The 19,677-nt window shown below is 32.9% G+C and overlaps 1 protein-coding gene across 3 annotated transcripts in view; it reads left to right on the forward strand.

Annotated features, from left to right (window-relative positions):
- Window positions 1-19,677, forward strand: part of FARP1 (FERM, ARH/RhoGEF and pleckstrin domain protein 1) — a 308,923-nt gene that overhangs the window by 31,413 nt on the left and 257,833 nt on the right. The window lies entirely within an intron of this gene.

Consider the following 19,677-nt stretch of genomic DNA (forward strand, 5'->3'; position numbering starts at 1 on the left):
TGTTCCAACTTCAAGTGGTATATCTTCTACATCACTTTAGTTGAGCATGCATAAGCCTATTTTGTACTTTACTTGATATTAATAGTCTGTAGATGGTTGAACACTATAAATGAAAAAAAGTAAAAATTTCCTAATCTTGTATAATAATTTTCACACATGTGTGAGATACTTGGTTGAGGAGACCCTTCAAGAGTAGCTTTTGTTCACTGGAGACATTGAAAAAAAAAAGATATGCTGAGATTATATATTTTTAATATCTTTACATTTTTATGGTCATATAAATGACTGTCTACTTTAGGAAATAATCTGCTAAAAGCTTTCTTATGGCCACCTCATGTTTTCATCAAGTGTGCCCTTGATGGCTACAGAGACCATTTTCATAAAGATTTTGAAGAGAAAAAGTAAATGCTGTTCAGTAGCTGTTGATGTTTCCAATCTTGTTCTGTTCTTTTAGGCTTTTTTGATATCCTGAAAATTGAGTATCTGAAAGCAACCTAGCCTTTATTAAGTATTGTATATACTTGCATGGGTTCAGATATTCTTTTTGACTTAATCATAAGGTTTTATATTTAGAACATAGACTTAGGACCTTAGAAATAAGTGGTCACTTAACATTCAGAGCAACATAGACCCACAAAGATTGTGTGGCTTTTCAGGGTCACATGGTAAATAGATTCAGGAATTGAATCCAGCTCTTTCCCCTGCCTATCAGTGCTGTTGCCTTGTATCATTATTTAGCCAAAAATTATTCTTGATTGGGTTGACCTGAATTGTGTTTGGTAGTGTCTAATCCTAAGAATTTTGTATAATTCAAACAGCTTTACTAGCAAGCGCCTCTTTGTTTTGATGCTGAGAATGGTGATTATTCCTCATATAGGGCAGTAGATTAATAATTAATTTAATGGTTTACCGTTATTTAGTGAATGAACTTTTAATTTGAGATGGCTAAATATCTTCACGTCATCTTACCACTTGCATTAATACAAACCTCTACTGGCAGGGTTTTCCTCCCTTCTGACGTGTGTGTGTGTGTGTGTGTGTGTGTACGTGTACACATTGAAACAGTTATTTCTCCTCTCTCTTTTCTCCCTGATTTCAAGGCTAGCAGTCTAGTTAAATAGATGTATTTTTCATATTAAGCTCTGTAAGAACACTTACTTCTTGACTGTGGTCCTCTGGGCTCCTTTTCTTGGTGAGTTTCGAAACCTTAATTTTGGGGGAAGATTCCCCAGACCTAGTCATCCCTGATCTCTAGATTAACCCCCATACCTTAACTACATTTTGATTCTGTTTTTGCAGACCCCTTAAACCACTAGTAAATTCTTGTTACCAGTAAGAATTCCATTCTCTGGCTTTAATCACCATTCTGTAATGTGGGTGCCTTCTTTCTTCTTTCCCACTTTCATTTTCTGTATTGTTTTTCCACTATTTGAATGTAAATTCTTTGAGAACTGATAATACCATTCTTTTTGCTTATATTTGTGTTTTTGCCTAGCATGATGCCTAGAATATAATAAACAATTAACAAATATTTAATAAGCATATACTATGTGCCATGCACTGGTAATTACTTAATAAATGCTTGTTGCTTGTTTAAGATCAGCTACCATAACTTGACTCTTTTTAACATGAGATGATTCAAGGCAATTCCAATAGACTTGTGATGGAAAAAGCCATCTGCCTCCAGAGACAGAACCATGACAACTGAATGTGGATTGGAACTTAGCATTTTCACTTTTTGTTGTTGTTATTGTTGTTGTTTGTTTGCTTATTTTTTCTTTTTTGTGTTTTTCCCCCTTTTGATCTGATTTTTCTTGTGCAGCATGACAATAAGGAAATATGTTTAGAAGAATTGCACATGTTTAACCTTAAAAAAAAGAGAGACAAGAAAGTAAATAAAAAATATAAGGGACAATACAGGGGCATATCAGGCCATCTATTGAAACTCTTCATTTTATAGATGAAGAACTGAAACGCAAGAATGTTTAAGTCTCTTGCTCAAACTCATATAAGCAATAAGTAACAGCTCTGGGATTTGAACATCAGTCCAAATCTAGCACTCATTCCCCCATGCTATACTTCAAAACTTTGTACTTTTCCTTATTCCTAGTAAAGTTCTCTGAACATGGTGAATACTAAATAAATTGAAAATAATAGGAAGTAAATTTCTTTTTTTTAAACAATAGCTTTTTATTTTCAAAATACATGCAGTGTTTTCAACATTCATCCTTGAAAAACCTTGTGTGCCATATTTTTTCTCCCTTTCTTACCCCACTCTCTTTTCTAGACAATAAGATATATATATTAATATATATTAAACATGTGCAGTTCTTCTATACATAGTTCCACAATTATGCTGCACAAGATTAAAGAGGGGAAAATGAGAAAGAAAAAGCAAGTAAGCAAACAACAATAACAAAAGGTGAAAATACTGTGTTGTGATCCACATTCAGTCCCCACAATCCTCTCTCTAGATGCAGATGCTCTCTCCATTACAAGTATATTGGAATTAGCCTGAATCACTTCATTGTTGAAAAGAGCCATGTCCATCAGAATTGATCATCATATAATCTTGCTGTTGCTGTATACCATGACCTCTTGGTTCTGCTCATTTCACTTCACATCAGTTCAAGTCTCTCCAAGCCTTTCTGAAATCATTCTGCTGATCATTTCTTATAGAACAATAAATTCCCTAACATTCATATACCATAACTTATTCAGTCATTCTCCAACTGAAGCGCATCTACTCAGTAGAGAGTAAAGAATTTCCTAATAACTAGGATTATCTGAAAATAAACTGTTTTATGATAATATGTGCTAGTCATAATATCCATATATCCATAATAGCGAAAACTCTGTAAATACTTGGAGATATAGCAGAATCAATTTTTACTCAAGGTTAGTAGTTAAAATAGATGAACTATTCCAAGATCCTTGCTACTCTGAAATTCTAGTATTGAGAGGCCCAGTGGCTCAGGTGTTTAGGTTTCCATGGACTCTCTGGAGAGGTAGTGATGAAAGCTATTACTGTTCATTGTTGTTCATTCGTTTTATTCATGTCTGACTCTTCATGACCCTGTTTGGAGTTTTCTTGGTAAGGATAATGAAGTGGTTTGCAATTTTCCTTTTTGACAGATGAGTAACTGAGGCAGACAGGGTTAAGTGACTTGCCCACAACTAGTTAAGTATCTGAGGCCAGACTCAGATTCGAACTCATCAGGATGACTCTTCCTCACTTTAGGCCTGGCTCTATCCATTCATTGCACTATTTAGCTGCCCATATCACTTTTCAGCACCATTTATATTGAGAAAAAAGGAATTGCGTCTATAAGGGGCCCAAGAATACTATTTTTCTTTTCTGTCAACATTTAATTTCCTGTTGTAGCAAGGAAACAAACTCCTTGACCTTTAGAACCAGGATATTTCTGGAGTTGAAACTCTGTCATAAAAGGGTATGGCAAGTGGCACTTTATCAGGATGCCAGGAAGATACCTTAGGATCTCTTAGCTTGGTGCCCATAGGTCAGTGGAAATAATGCCAACTGTTCTGTCATACTTCTCACAATGCTGAGTATGCAGTGGATGCACATTAGATATTAGCTGACTAAAACTTACTCAGTAAATACTGTTTAAAGAGTAACAAAATATTGTTATAAGTTAAAAGGAAAATACTGTCATGGAATTTATAAGATCATGAAGGTGTTATAAGTAGATATTCCAGGCTAAGTTGAGTATGCATTGTTATGGCTTGTGATTTGTTGAGGGTGAGATTTTTCTTTCCTTTTCCATATGTGTGTGTATGTGTATACATACTGATATTAATATATGTAATTTTATTATATATCAAGCATTCATTTTTTTGTTTCTTCCCATACAACCTCTCCAAATTGAAAAAAAAAAAAAAAGAAAAGAAAAAACTTTTTAACAAACATTCAAACAAAACACATTTGCCCTGTCCAAAAAAAGAGTATATTTTATTCTGCATCTTGTCAGGAATTGATAAGCATGCTTTAACATTGGTCTTAGGAATTATGCTTAGTCATTATGTAACTCAGATTATTAAATTAAATATATAATTATAACTCAGATTATTAAATTAAACATCATTATAACTTAGATTATTAAATTAAATATATCTGTATAGATATATTTATACACATACATATAACTGTATAATACATAACTCCACGCCTGGAGTTAGAAAGCATTTTTCTTCATAGGTCCTTTGTAGTTGATTTGAAAATTCATATATCTCAGAATAGCTTAATCATTCATATTTATTCACTGAATAATATTGTTACTGTATATAATATTTTCTTGGTTCTGCTCATTTCATTCCTCTTTTATTTCATGGAAGTCTTTCCATGTTTTCCTAAAATCAACCTTCTCATGATTTATGACACAATATTATTTGATCATAATCATATACCAAAACTTATTCAGTCATTCCTCAATTGATGGGCATCCCCTCAGTTTTTAATTCCTTGTCACCACAAAAGGAACTGTTGTAAATATTTAGGTTCTTTTCCTTTTACTTAATCACCTTGGGAAACAGATCTGATAGTGATATTGCTGCATCAAAGGGTATATACAGGTGTTTGTATTTTGCCAAGCATTTGAGGTTAAGGGACTTGCCCAATGTCATATAGCTAGTAAGTGTCAAATATCTGAGGCTGGATATGAACTCAGGTCCTCTTGACTCTAGGGTAGTCTATCCATTGTACCATCTAGATACCCCTGTAATTCTAGACATAGTTCCAGATGCTCTCCAAAAAGGTTGAATTAATTCACAGTTGTACCAATAGTCCCAATTTTTTCATCCCCTTAATGTTTGCTGTTTTTCCCTTCTATCATTTTAGCAATCCGATAGGTGTCAGAATCCAAAGTTGTTTTAATCTTAAGACTTCCAAAATTGTTTGTCTTTGCAATGCTATTATTGTATAAATGATTTTCCTAGTTCTCCTGTACTATATTCTGATTCAGTTGGGAAGATTTATTCCCTTGTTTGTCTGAAACTGTCTTTCAATCTTTCTCAAGAAGCAATCATATTTCCATTGCATTTCATTTTCCATAATTGGTAGGCAGCTCCTTGAATTGTAATACTTTCACACTGCAGAAAGAGTAGTGATAAATGTTTTTATGTACAGAACCTCTGGGTTCTTTTCTTTTTCTTTGCTCTTGTATATTTTAAGGCTGTGCTACTGAGGAAGCAAGGAACTAATCAAAAATCGTCAAATTGTCATTTCTTTTCTCCCAATTTCAAAACATTTTTATTTAAAATTTTGAGTTTCAATTTCTGTCTCCTTTTGCCCCTCCCTGAAAGAATAAGCAATTAGGTATAGGTTATACATGTACAGTTATATAAAACATTTCCATGTTGGTCATTTTATATAAGAAGATTTGAATAAAAAGAAATAAATAGAAAATAAGAAATAAAAAGAAAAAAGGAAGGAAAGTGAAAAATAGCATGCTTTTAGTAGTTATCAGTTCTTTCTCTGGAGGTGGATACTATACTTCATCATTAATCTTTTGGAATTGTCTTGGATATAGTATTGTTGAGAATAGCTAAGTCATTCATAATTCTCCATTGAACACTATTATTATTGTTAACTATGTACAATTTCTCCTGGTTCTGTTCACTTCATTATGCATCAGTTCATGTAAGTTCAAGTTATCATTTTAAGACCATCAATCTCTGCTCTGTAATTTTTTTGTTATTTTTTAAAAGGTTGTATAGTTCTTTATTGACTGACTTCCTAGGTAATACTTGTTAAGCTTTTGAGTCTTATTTTTACATCAAGAATGCCACATGCAGAGTTAATATTTTTGGAGAGATGATGTGAAGGTAATTCAAGATTCACCTAAATAGATATTAAAATCCTTAATGTAATGTGAGAAATAATAACTTACTTTATAAATGAATATTTTAAATTAGTAATTCTCCAGCCAGAAAAACATACTAATAAAATTAAAGATAAAGCTCAACCTGCTAAAATTTTTTGTATACATTATAAAGAATTTGAAAGCCATGCACTGTTGAATTTTGATTTCAGTGTGAAGTTGAGCTATTAATAAGACATGGATTGTTCTTTTATTCTTGTTTTCAGTGCCCCAGGAAGACTTCCTGTGAAGATGTGTAATCACAGAACCTTAGGAACAGCAGCTGATTTTTAGTTGATTGCATTTATATTTTTTCCTTTCTCTCTTTCAGACAGCTGTCTTTTTTTGTTGATAGGGATTTTTTTCTCCTATTCTCCTTTGTTTCCTTGTGAATTTTCTCTCTTCAGAACCCACGTTTTCTTTTACGAAATACATACACACATGCACCCTTTGCTTCCTTTTTCTGTTTCTTCTCTGCCATTAACGTATGCTTTTTATTGCCTTTTCCCCTCTGACTCCTCTGCCCATCTTTTTAACAGCATGCCTTTATTTTTTAAAAAAATTCCTTTTTCTTTTTTTCAATTCAAGATTTTTATTTTCAAAACATATGCAAAGATAATTTTTCAACATTGACCCTTGAAAAACCTTGTGTTCCAATTTTTCTCCTCATTCCCCCTATCTCCTTTCCTAGATGGCATGTAATCCAATATATTTTAGATATGGTAAAAATATATGTTAAATCCAATATAGGCATACCCATTTATGCAATTATTTTGCTGCACAAGAAAAATCCGATCAAAAAATTTAAAAAAATAGAAATTAAATTCCAGCAAACTGCAACAAAAAGAGTGAAAACGCAATGTTTTAACCTACCCTCAGTTCCCACAATCCTTTCTTTGGGTGTAGACGACTTTCTTTATCACAAGATCATTGGAACTGCCCTGATTCATCTCATTGTTGAAAAAAGCCACATCCATCAACTTTCATCATCATATAAATTTGTTATTGCCATGTACAATGATTTCCTGATTCTGCTCATTTCACTTAGCATCATTCATGTAAGTTTCTCCAGGCCTCTCTAAAATCATCTTTCTGTTTCTTATACAACAATAATATTCCATAACATTCATATGCCATCACTTATTCAGCCATTCTCCAACTGATGGGCATCCACTCAGTTTCCAGTTTCTAGCCACTATAAAAAGGACTGCCACAAATATTTTTGCACACATGAGTCCCTTTCCCTCCTTTAAGATCTCTTTGGGAATAAACCTAGTAGAAACGCTTAATAGCATGTCTTTAAACTTTTCTTTCTAGAGCAGATCTGCTGAAAGTGGAACTGGTGTTGCTTAGCAATGCCTAGGTCAGTGATCCTCAAAGTGTAGTCCAAAGAATTGTTGGGGTCTCTAAAACCCTTTCAGAGGGTCTATAAATTCAAAATTATTTTTTATTTCTAATATAGTAAATAGCTATAAATATAACCCATGTGAACAAAAACTCTTTGAACAGATCCTCGATAGTTTTTTTTTTTTTTTTTTTTTTAACAACATGAAGATACTGAGAACAAAGGTTTGATAACCACTGGCCTAGGTATTAGTTGGTACTCTTGCATGATGTCTTAAGATTAAAGTGAGGATTGAGTACGGCCTAAAATTCTTAAGAAATCTGTACCAACTATTAGGATTTGTTTTAATTATTTTCTTTGTAAAGAGTATCTTATGTCATTAATTTCTTTTGAAAGATATTGAATAACGAAAATGCAAGAAATAAAATTTAAAGAAGCTTCCCCCCCCCAAAAAAAAAAAAAAACAAGCAATACTATGAAGAATGGTGGAATTCTTGTGAATGCTGCTCCATCTATTTTTTTTTTTTTTCATCAAAGAGATTTTCCTTAGAGAATATCCTGCCCACAATCTGCTGCCTCTGCTAAAGTCTCATATGTTCTTACCACCATTGCCATTAGGGGAGTTAGAAGAGGCATTAAAGCATAGTGAAATCTGGAAGAACTCAAGAGATTATATTTTAAAAGCAGCAAGTAAATTTCCAGTTAGCCTAACCTTCTTGTTTTCAGAAGAATGTAATGTTCAGAGAAAATAAGTGACTCGCTCCTAGTTGCACAGTAGGCCTGTAGTGACTATGGAATGGAATGGAACTCAGACCTTCCTGTTGGGACAGTAGCATAGCCTCTGGGGATAAGGCAAGGTGTATTTCTGGTATCTGTGTTTGGAAGTTAGGTTGCAGTTTTTCATAGAAATAACATTTTGTTGGTGGATAAGGTCTTTAGTATTTTAGTTTGTAATAATATGAGAAAATAGACTTTTGTGGGCAATACTGGACACTTGATTAGCTCTTTTTAGAAATGACTTTCTGAAGGACGATGAGTTCTGCATTCTAAAAGACAAACTGGAACAATGAACTTTTGGAACACTACTTCTTTGAAACGTAGTATGTAGGCCTATTTGGATTCCAAGAGTCCAGCACTCTTAAAATTATTGCTCCTTGACCTATTTTCCAGAAGCATGAAAATCTAGTTAGAATCCTGATGTGGATAATCACTTGTTGTGTAACTGGCAAGTCTGGAACTAAGTTTATTGATCTGTAGAATGAGGAGGTTGGATTTCATGTCCTCAGAAGTCCCTTCCATCCCCAAATCCGTGATCCTAAATGAGTACTTAATTATGCTTCTTTGATGATTGATTGATTGATTGAAACCAAGTCTTCTGACTACATTTTACGGTGTTTCTGCCCCAAACAGCATTGAGGACATATGTAAGAAGGGAAAATTATACAGTGTTGGATTGGTAAATGTTTAACAAGAGGTTTTCAGGGGAGGTGGGAGAAAGTACTACAACAAACAATTTTAAGTTTAACCTGCAATGTTAACATTTCTTCATCCCCTTCAGTCTAGACAATCAACAGAAAAATAAATCAAATCCTTATTCATAGTTTGCTATTTTGAGTTGTAATTGTAACTGAAATGTAGCTACTCATACTGAAAATTTAACATGAGATCTCTGAGTAGGTTTAACCTAGCTCTAGCACAATCCTGGTTATATGAATGATGCCTTATTAAATCACATGTTCTTTATATCAGATAGACTTTAGTGATATAGATACAAACTTACTTAAACTTTGAAGTATCTAAGTAAATATGTAACTTATTCTTAAAGGCCTTTCAGGATAAATAGATTTTACATTCTTGTCTGACATGGTAATTTTCGATAGTCTGGAGACAATTTGATGTGAGTCATATTTGCTATGTCAAAATGTTATAGAGTCTTTTCTCTTCTGAGATGCTTGTGAGGCAGTAGGAATTCACCCAACTATGTATTACTGAATTAAGACTTTCCCACAAAAAACTTTGTGCAATACATTTTCTGTTGTCTAATGAGATTGAAAAATAGAATCTTCCAGTTATATATTTAATATTTTAGTTAGAGTCACTTTATTTCATACATGGATTATACATTTTTCTAAAAATTAGAAATTAACTATGCTGAATTGTGATTTTAAAAATAAAAGTATTTCTTTGATACAGAAGGCACTTCAGGATCTTCAGGGTCAGTATATTCCACTATCTTGTGCACTGCTCCCAGAAATCATTCATATGGGTATTGGTATGGATCGAGATCCATCCATGCCTTCTTATTCTGTGTGACTCTGATCCATATTCTTTGATAAATTTTCTTTAAAGAAAATGGTAGATGTCTCTCTACTTCTGTCCTCCCCCCACTTTTCTCTCTTTAATCAGAACAACATTCAAGTTATTAATTATTTCTCATTTTCACTGTATGACGGGCCCATCTTTTCTAATGATGAAGATGCCATTTCTGCACCATATTATATGCATATCATCTATAACCTGCTGCTACCTGCATACAGCTTTTCTTTATGTAGCCTTCATTTTTGATTCTCTTGAGACCCTGATATTCTTTGTGTTGCAGCCATATAGCCTCATTAGGGTAATATTGATATTTGAAAAAATGAGTATTGTGTCTGGAAGCAGTTAAGAATAGCAGTGTTCATTGTGCTGTAAAGCAGAAGTGCTGGTTATTAGAAATTTCTGACCAAATAGTAGCAGAGTTTAATGTGTATTGATTCCAGAAATCCAGCAAACATTTATTAAGTTTCTATTTTATAACAAAGTGCTCTACTGGGCCTTGCATACAGATATAAGAATAAATAAGGCATAGTCTATGTTGTTAAGGATTTGATTTGTTGAAGAGATGGTGAAGAAAAAGAAGCCAGCTGGCTGCCCAGGATTTTCTCATGCTGGTTACACACTGGTGAAGTCACTTCAGGTTAAGCTGTGAATGCCATGCTAATTCATTTGAACTTTATTAGGTGAATACTATCAAGTCATTTAAAGTTTTGGAGAACTAGAATAGTGTTAACTGGGTATTAGGAAGAACTTAGTGAGGAGGTTAATTAGGTGGCTATGAGGATGATGCAGGTAAGAGTTAATGAAGACCTGAACTAGGGTGATTAAGAGACATTTTGGAAGTTGAATCTAAATTTAGTGATTAGATATGAAGGAAGTGGGAATGAAAGATTACAATTTCAAGCCTGATTGATTGGGGGGAAAAAAAGTAAAGGCTCTTTTTTGGAAGGGGAGCTAATGACTTCATCTTGGGGTTTTTTGATTTAGAAATTATGTTTGATTATTGGATAGAGGATTCCAATTAGCAGTAGGAAAATGGGAGTCTAGAGCTCAGGAGAGAAGTTGGGGTTGGAAGTACAGATTTCAGAGTCTTCTACATAAAGGTGATGTTGGAAGTCAAGGAAATGGACATGTTTGTCACTTTCTTCATATAATGCCTAATTGCTTTTCAGAGTGACTTTTAACAATTCATAGCTCCTTCAACAAAATCAAGAGTGTCCTTTTAACACCCACTATTCCCTCTTGTCTTTACCAGTTACAAGTTATTTGACATTCTATTTTGATTAGTGATTTGGAGAAATCTTTCATTTAGTTATTAATAGTCTGAAGTCTTTTGACTCCTTGTTCAGTGATACTACTTTTTCTAGCTATTTGGCAATGAAAAGACTCAGATGGAACTTTTAGTGTTGGTGAGAAAAAGAGTAACCTTTTCTCAGTACAAGAGGAAAGGAAGAAGGGTGGGTAAATACAGACATTTTCAAGTGTGAGTGGGTGTGTGGGTGGTTTGAAAGACTTACTAGTTTTTTTTTTTTTTTTTTTTTTAAATTGACTCTGAAATGAAGTTAGTTCCTAAAAATGCTAGGTACAGAGAAAGAGCTGGGGCTTGAGAAGAATGGAAAATGTTTAGGTGGAAAAGTGTTTAGAACAGCCAATATGGGAAATGATAATATGAACTCAATAAGAGAGAGATATATATATAATAGGATTATTTTTGAGTTTCACTTGTGTACAGATTTGTACCGTTTGGTGACTTCATCATGTTCTATAGCCTGGGCAGAGAAAGTAGATAGCCAGTTTTTTACAAGGTTCATGGAGCATTATTGAAATGACTGACTTTGGTGGTCTAAACTGGATAATGGGGCAAATGAACCCACGCATGAGGTGATGAAATAGGATTCTGGGAGAAGTTGAGGCTACTTTAAGAGTGAAGAGCAGGCTCAGTAGAGATAAGTCAATGGCAAAGATGGAAGGACAAGACACTGTCAAGATCTTCAAGGTAAAGCAGCATCGAATTATAGAGGGGTTTAAGTTGTGACCATATGTATGGCTGGTGGAAGAGGTAATGATGATACAAGTGATTGGGTTGCAGTGGAGAAGATGTGAGTACAGAGTTTAGATGAATCATAAATGTAATACGAAAAATTCCCTTGTAGACTTTGTTCTTTACTCATATATTATCTCTATAGGGACATTGTAAGTGGGCCACATTTTGAAAGGTTCCCAACCAAAATTTTTCCTAAGACAAATGTCTATCTTCATCATTTTTTCACTTTGTTCCATAGTTTAAATTTTTGATAAGCTGTTTGTTCAGACATATAAACGTTATTTTTAAAAAGTCATAGTATATAAACTCACGTGCATGTATGCAGGCAAGTATAATACGAAGTTTAATAGGGACAAAGAAGAGATACAAATAAGATAAGAAAAAGACCACAGCTTTTTTCTTTAAGAATTCAGCAAGATGATAATAATTTTTTATATTCATATACTTTTTCCTGTAGTTCTTTAATCTAAAGTTTTTGGGATCATTCTAACTTGTCTCCCCCCAACTTTAGTTTTTATTAACTAGCTTTTTCTCTTATTATCCTTTCAACATTTTTTTGGTTATTGCTTTACAGAGCATGCATGTAGCATGGGCACTAGACTTCTGTCAATATTTCTGTTTCTCTTCTTTCTTCCTCTTCCTCTTTTTCCTCTTCTTCCTCCTTTTTCTTCTTCCTCTTCTTCTTCTTCCTCCTCTTCTTTCTCTTCTTCTTGTCTCTGTCTTTCTTACTCTCTCACTTTCTCATTCTGTCTCTGTCTTTCTCTTTTTTCTCCCTTTTCTTTTCCCGCACCATTCATCTATCCATTCATCCATCTATTTTATCATTTGTGTCCTGAGTGGTACATTAAGCTTACCTTGTGTTTTATATCAATATGGAAAGAGGACTTGCCAGCAGACAAGTTAAATATTGGCTTTTACACTCTTAGAGATCAAGATGGCACTAAGGTTCACTGAGGTGGGAAATGTGGCATTTCAAAAATACAGGAATACTTGTGTAATCAACTGGGTTTTTCTGGAAATGTAGACTGACTACATTTATATCTGGTTGTTGATTCCCTTGTTTATCTTTTAGTTTGGTTTCACCTGAGTAGGATATCAAATTCCTTTGATTATTTGGCAAATGTTTTCTTTGCCTGTAGCAACCTTTTTTTCCCCTCCTAAAACACTTTTGTGCCTGAAGGCATAGGCAGATTTTGGAAAGAGAATAGTACTTTTTAGTTGATAGCATGTAAAATTCATAGCACCAAAGGATTTTAGAATTGAAAGGTACTTTAGAGATAGAATTCTACATATTAGGTAATTATTTTATAGACTATGAGACAGTTAAGGCCCAGAAAGGTTGAATTATTTGTTTAAATCATATCAGAACAGTAACCATTGCGATGTGGAAATGCATTTGTAGATGTCACCACATCAAAATCTTTTCCCTGATATATATTTGTTTTTCTGTGACAATTCTAATTTAATGTTGGACATCAATTTAATGGTGATTTGAGCATCATTTTTATTGTTCTCATACTTAATATTGTGCTTTTAAAATGTTTTTAATTCTTAAATTAACTTTTAACTATTAATCTAATATGAAAATAAAATACAATCAGGATAGCTTTTCCAATGCTTTTGTATTTACAATATTATTGTGCAATTAACAGTATGCAGTAACTTTGGTTTATTAATTTTTTTATTAATGTGAGAACTAACATTGTAGAATTTAATGTTTACATGTAGTGGTTTAATAGCATTGATTTTCTTCTTTCCTCATTCTACCCTGAGGGGAAACTATTATTTTTTAATATATCAGATTTGAAAACATTTTCTTTTACCTCTTAAAATTATGTAAACAGTAAATTATAATTCATTAGAAGATTGTCAGTGAAATCTTTTCTTTAAAGTAAGATATGGTTATGTTTTATCAGAAAAGAATTTTCAGAGTAGTAAAACTACAGAGAATGATGGAGTGGCATTTGATGAAATAAGTTCACAAGTGGTTATGAACTTCATAATAAAAAAAAACTTGATTATTAATTAAGGATTATCCTGTCTATACTTCTTTTGGGATTAATTTGGAAATACTTTAACACAAAGTAAAAGAAATAGCATTTGTTTTTATACATTATTCTAGATATCATTAATTGGTCTTTAACATAAAATAGAGGGACATGATAAATTCATACTGTCCCTATGAAACAGATGAGTTAAATTTATTTGCCTCATTGGTAGAGTTTCCATAATCAAGATTAGACATCACAATTACTTCTACTAAGATTTATTGTCTATACTTCTCATGGAACTCACCTCCATAGTTGTTTCAAGGGATTTATGAGTTCAGTCTTCTCCCCTCTGATAAAAATCATTAATATTCCTGCCTTGGTCTTCCATAACAATAGTGTTGAAAAATAAAGACTGATCTTTATATCTTTATATTTTTTGAAGTGTTAAGCACATTAATTCGAAAACAACATTGAGTACTACTGTTAGGAGTTAGGTAAACTGTATAATGTTAAATTTATTCTTTGCCTTTCCAAAGTAATTAACACCAGGCAAAAAAAGGCACTGAATAAATTTCGATTTATCGACTCATTCAGTCTTTAATTCTTCTATAATTTTCCATTCATTTTAGAGATTCTGCTTCTTCATTATTGACATGATGATTGATTGCTATCTCCAGGTTTCATGTACAATTCTTCACTTAAGGCTTTCTTATGGGAGAAAATTGTCAGAATGATGTTACTTATTAGTTTTAAATAGTTTTTAGAAGATCAGAGGTCTTTGTATCTGTAATGAGTGATTGTAAGTAGTAATAGTTTATAAACTAGTGAGATGAATTGTTATATAGAACTGAGGACCAGTAGATTTTGTGTGTGTGTGTGTGTGTTTTGGGACAGGGGAGAATCCTTGTGGAATCTGATTCTCCTCATCCTTTCACAGATGCCTACGTGACTATGAAGAAAAAAAAAAACTATCATTTTATGTAACTTTTTGTTGGAAGTTGTGATGTCTTTAGTAAAGCCTCACCAATTTTTAAAGAAATTAAGTTTTGTTAATTGTGAGTATATAGGGTTATTGGAGTTGAATTAACCAACCAAGTGTTGCTTGACAGAAATCTTATTTTAATGAATAGACAGAATGCGTCAGTATATTTGGCAAGGCACGAACCTAAAGATCATTGAACTTTTGACATGTTTGAATCTTGCCTTCTCCATTTTCAACAATGTGACCTCTCTTGGCCTCAGTTTCCTCATATAACTCTTCATTTACTATGATTTTAAGTGGAAGAAAACTATTCATGGAATACTGATATTGCTTTTATAAAAATGGATGTTTCAAATAATTTTGGAAAAGTATCTTTTTTACCTTTTCCTACCCAATTTTGAATTGAGTTCTAAAACCCAATTTTAGAATCACCCTCATCATATTCAGCTTCAGCCTAACCTTTTTAAAAAACTATCCTAGTACACTTGATTGTCTACTGCTAAGAAATATCTTAATAATAATATTTTTCCTCTGTTAGAAGTAAACAGTTTGACCTAAATGATTCCCTTATAATTCCTTTTTTAATATTTTTCTTGTATTTCTTCTGAAACTTGTATGTTGAATTTTCCTTTGAGTTATGATTTCTTTTTCACAAATACCTGAAAGTTTTTCAATTTGTTAATTGTCCTTTTTTTCCATTCAGGATTATACTCAGCTTTACTGAGTAATTTATTTTTGATTGAAACTTTAGTTCTTTTTTCTGCATTTTTCTGCAATTTGAAACTATCCATTTGTTCAGCAAAAACAAAATAAAGCAAATTAAACAATCCAAACTATTTTGTTTAAAAAGTTGAACTTTGTACTACCAGAATCATCTTAAAGTTAGCATTAATGAACTTTGAATTATTGGGAGAGGGTGGATATTATATTTGTTTTCAAAAGTTTAACTTTTTTTCTTACCATAGTGGTAAAATAGTATGCTGATACATTCTCTTTGGGGTTTCCTCAAATTCTTAAATAGTCCAAACTGTGTCTGTTTTAAGCATTTGCATGATATCAAACAGTGACAGTTAGGGTTTTTTTTTTTTCTGACCACAGACATTTTGAAGTAAATTGACCCCAACAGATAATAGTCTCTGAACATTCTTACACATGTCTTATCTGAGTCTACATAAGTATTCAAAACAGGGTCTGCCCTGTTGCTTTTAAAAACTATTCTGATTTAGCTTATTTCTTCCCCATTCAGCTCTTTTTAATTTTTTTATTCTTAGTGCCTAGCCCAGTACTTTATCCTAAATAGAAGTTTAATAAATGTTTATTGACATTGTAAGTCCTTGGAGAAAAATGTGGGGAATGGATTAGATGATCTCAGAAGTACCAAGTCAACAATCCTTAATGAAATCATGATGATATATGAACATGATATGGAATTTATGGAAAATGATGCTCTTCTAGTTTGTTTTTGTTTTTGTTTTTTGTTTTTTTTTGTAAATTTGTGGAAGTGATAGGATGGTGTTTGTAAAGGGCTCAACTACGATACTTCTGGTTTAAGATAAAAATAGATAGTTATTTTATTTCTGTTTTGATCTATATGTGCACATTGTTGTTTGTCCTTTTAAAATGTAAGCTCCTTGAGGGCATGGAGTTGTTTTTGTGGTCCCAAAACTTAGTTTACATTGCCTGACTAAGAAATATTTATTGATGAAGACTTTTGAGAATGGGATCAATCATGTGTCAACTTCAATTTTCCTTTTACTCAGTCTCAGTCTAATGTAATATAAATGAGTCAGGCACCTTTTTATAATAATGTAGCATATTCTGAATTTCTCATTGATCAAAAGTATGTCAGCTCTTTCCTGTATATGAGAATGATGCTTACTCTCCTGTCCTTTCCTTGATAATGGATATCTTTTTTCACCTACCTCTTTGGATTTTACTGATGCTAACTGAAATCAAAATCTAGAATAGTTTCCTAAATGTTATTCCCTTGCTGGGAACAAAGTTGTTTTTTTTTTCATTTTTTAAAAAAATAATGTATTTTATTTTATTCTGAACTTAAATAAAACAAGCATTTCCTTAATATAGTAGAATAGAAAAAAAGATGATTGTACTTGAAACTGCAAATCTATTATGTACAACTTGCTATTCATTTAAAATATATAATAAAGTTAACATGCCATTTTCTTCTTTCCCCTTTTTTTTTCCTCCATCCCTCATCCTAAAAATGGCTACTGTTAGGCATAAATTATACATGCATACATATATGTAAATATGTATGTGTGTATGTGTATGTATGTATATATAAAGTCATTCTATACATACTTTTATTAATCAGTTCTTTCTTTGGATGAACTTCATATGTCTTGTAGTTAATTTGGGCATTTTTAATTGTCGGAATGACTTAGTCATTCAAAGTTGTTCTCAAAACAATATTTTTGTTACTATATACAGTGTTCTCTTGGATCTGCTTATTTTGCTCTTCATTATTTCATGTAAGTCTATCCTATTTTCCTAAGGAGTCCTGTTTCAAGGTAGAACTTAGTTTCTGGAGCCTCAGCTCTTAACTTCTCAAATACAGAAGTTTTGCTGGTACTTTTCAGTGGTACTTTTTAAAGTAAAGTCCAGGCCAGAAACCTTGTTCACATCCACTAAGAGACAAGCCAAATCATCTTTCATTATCCTTGAATTTCTTCTTCCCCCTTTGTATATTCACATATGTTCCTACCCACTTTAAACAAAGTTGAAGACATTACAGCTCTGACCTCAGTCTTTTGATTCTCCCTTCCCTTCTCCCTCCTCTCCCCTTATCTCCTTTTTTCTCTCCCTCTTTGCCCCTTGCTCATGTCCTAACTATGCAACTAGCTAATATGCCCTCCATTCCCTAAGAATCTGATCATCTTGACCACGAAGTTAAATATTTATAAGTTGGCTCAATATATTTCACACCCCAAAGTGGAAGTTTTCTTACAGTATTCTTTAGGATTGTGGGTTTACATTTTTAACCTTTATTTATGCCATATCACACACAAATTATTCTGAAAAGCAAAAGGAATGGGAAAAACTACCCAAATGAACAAAGAATATATGAGTGGTCTGGGATGAAAGTAATGGATACAAGATTGGCCTTCAGTTCAGAAATACTTGGGTTCCAGTCATGTGGTCAACTCACAACTCTGTGACCAAAAGCAAGCTATATTTCAGAGTGCCCCAGGCAGCTCTGAGAGTTGCTGATCTATGTCATTGATCTGCATTATTGGAGGGAGTTTATACACTGCGAATTCTTCATATAAATGAAAGCACATCTGAATCCATGTCTCTCTCATTTTGGTGATAATTCATTATAATATAAATATATGTAATAAAATAAAAAATATAATATAAATAATTTAAATTCATTATAATATAATTCATTACAATATGAATGAAAGCACATATCTGAATCCATGTCTTCTGTACCTTCAGTATAATGCTAATAATACTGTGAGGAGAGGAGTTAGGTTTGAAATTTAAAGTGAAATTTCTGGATTTCAGTTTCCTCATCTATAAAATGAAAGAGTTTGCTTAGATGTCTTGTAAGCCTCACTTCCAGCTCTAAGTCCTATGATCCTCTGACCAGAGAAACTCTTAAGAAAAATTTCTTTCCCCCCAAAGATTGATCTTTTACTAGGTATCTTGTCATAGCATATTGCTTTTAAAGGTCAACAGGGAGTAGCCATCTACTGGGGGTGGGGGTGGGGGTGGAGACCATGAAAGGATGACTGAGTGTTAACACACATTATTAATATGATGTGTAGGCTCCCTTTTTGTCAGATCAGAGGAAATCCCTTTTAGGAAGTGGAAGGCAGAACTTTTTGAAACTAACTGGACAATAAAATGAAGAGTGAAGAAAGATTGAAATTTAGAGTCAAAGTCTCTGAATATCAATTCCGAACTAGTAACTGCAAAGCCAATACTCCCTGCCCTCCCCCCCCCACCTTTGTAATTAGAATTATGAATGTGCTTATATGGTTCACACCAATTCCAGATTTGCTTAGGATTTGTTGAGTTAGGCTCCTTGGGTACTTGATTCTTCAGAAAGTAATCTATTTCATTTTGTTGCTATAACTTTTGGATGTGTGAGAGAGACTCTGCCTTGGTCTGTTTTATAAAACTTGAATCGAGAAATGTGAAAAACTGAGAGAAGTCTCAAGGAGGACAAAGATTAAACAGTAAAATGATGGAAATAAGGCGAAAGAAATAGATTTTTTTCTGGAGAGAAGAAAAGTGAAGTTAACTTTAATTCTTATCTTCAAATATATAAGACTTTCTACCTTTTTTTTTTTAAACACAGTAGATGACTTTATTATTCTTTATTATACTTGGAACTTTACTTCTTTGATACTAAATTACTATTTTTCTTAACACTTAGAACGATCTAATTGCTCTTCTTTCTCCCCAAGGGTAATCTGAGCCAAAATGTAAGGCTCAGTCCCTGAATTTCTTTATATGCTTTCTTTTTTAGATCTCATCTGTTTGCACAGCTCCAATTGTCTTCTAGGTGGGTAGGCTTAATTTTATAGCTTTAGTTTGGTATTTTCCCTAAAGCACTTGTTTTGTAGGCATTACTGGTATTACTTCTAGCCAATCATATGCAAAACAAAACTCTCCTTTCTTTCTTATTTCCCTTCCCCCAGACTATTTCCTCTCATTTGTCTCCCTTTCCTCCTACTTTCCTTATTTTTTCAACCACATCAGTCATTCAGGTTTAATACTTTGTAATAGGTTTTGTTATTGTTGTTATTTTTATTCCTTTTCCTCCTCATTTATGCTGAGCTAGAGGATGACACCTAGAAGATTTTCTTATGAGGAAAATGAAGTTTGTAGAGGTAAAATGATTTATCTAAAGTCACAAGATAGTTAACATCAGAAGTGATAGTAAGGCACAAATCTTCTGATTCCAAGGATGTGGCTTGGCTCATTTCTTATTTAAATGGAACATTGTAACACCAAGTTTTGATGTTCATCTTTATTGGAGAAGCACTGTAGGAGATTGGAGAGTGTTACCAGATTTGGAATTTGGATCTCATCTCTTGACACTTACTTAACTGTGTAAATACAAGCAAATTTCTTAACCTAAAGTC

This window comes from Sarcophilus harrisii, chromosome 3 (genome assembly GCF_902635505.1).
Source record: "Sarcophilus harrisii chromosome 3, mSarHar1.11, whole genome shotgun sequence".
In the NCBI taxonomy this organism is placed as follows: domain Eukaryota; kingdom Metazoa; phylum Chordata; class Mammalia; order Dasyuromorphia; family Dasyuridae; genus Sarcophilus; species Sarcophilus harrisii.